Genomic DNA, 1320 nt, shown 5'->3' on the forward strand with positions numbered 1-1320 from the left:
CCCCCGGCCGCTCCGGCGCCGCGGCGCTCCGGCCATGACGTCACGCGGCCCTCCGGCCGTGACGTCACGCGGGGCTCCGCCCCCTGGGCTCGGCGTGGTTCTTATAAACCCAGTGGAGGCAATCAATCGGCGTTCAGTCAATGTGGAACGTCGAGCGAATTGACTCCACTGTCTCCACTGAACCAGTCCGGCTCCCACACCCTGTCCAGATCGCAGCACTTGCTGGCACTTCTCCTCGTTACAGCTCCTCTCAGCCACGCAGGATAGAGACAGATCCCCCACAGCTTGAACAGCTGAACCGCAAGTATCTGGGCTCTAGCCCTATGTTGAACTACCTGTCAGTTACCTGATACTACTGCTGATAAATACTTGTTGAAGTTATATGCCTGTGAAATTGCTACTGAAGGTTTACATACCAACTGAAGTGTATTGAGAGATACTGCTAACGATTACATACCTACGCTATATGTCTATTTACTTGCACCAATTCCACGTTACCGTTGTCACTTGGGTATAAAGAACATCAGTATTCCCTGGATGCACTGGGTCCATCCATATCCCTCAGTATTGCCTGGATGCACTGGGTGTTAGAGGTAGCCTATAGATTGCGGGGTGGTGTGTGCAGTTAAACCAATCTATAGCTCCTCTGGTTGGATTATACTACAGTCCCATCAGACCACCATCACTGCAGTAACTTGCCTTCCACGAAGGCTGGGATACATGATGTGGAACGACTTCCTAGCACACTGAGTGTGTAGGAAGTCGCCTGACTGACCGAATCCCATTTAGCCTACCAAATTAGTTCCACAGCTGCCGTCCAGATCCACCATAGCCGCTTGATTGTGATAGCCCGTGAGGGCTTACAATCTAAAACGATATGTTTGTTATTTGTTCCCATTCACACAACATAACTAAAAATTATTTCTAAAAAAATATTTCATACCATTTATCCTGTTTCTTTGGAGAAGGATTATACATAGGCCACTATAGGTAGAATGAAGTGGTTAGAATAGATGGCAGTGTACAAATAAGGGGACAGACTGAATGTGCATTAACAAACAATGCCTTGAGATCTTTAACCCTTTGGTAGGACATACAGTCCTGTTCATCTAGTTTACAAGTGATAATTAAATCTGCCAGCACAGTACAGACAGGGTAAATTATTTGAAACAAAATTCCTCCCAACCACCTCAGATAGTGAGAACTAAGCAGGATGTTTCAGTCCTGGAGTTTGCAGAAAGAGCATCTAACAAGGTAAGCTGCAGTTTGCATTTTTTTTAAAGTACTGCACTGGAAATAAACTTGAAATCTCTGTGCCTT

This window comes from Nanorana parkeri, unplaced genomic scaffold (genome assembly GCF_000935625.1).
Source record: "Nanorana parkeri isolate BGI_ZX_2015 unplaced genomic scaffold, ASM93562v1 scaffold162, whole genome shotgun sequence".
NCBI lineage: Eukaryota > Metazoa > Chordata > Amphibia > Anura > Dicroglossidae > Nanorana > Nanorana parkeri.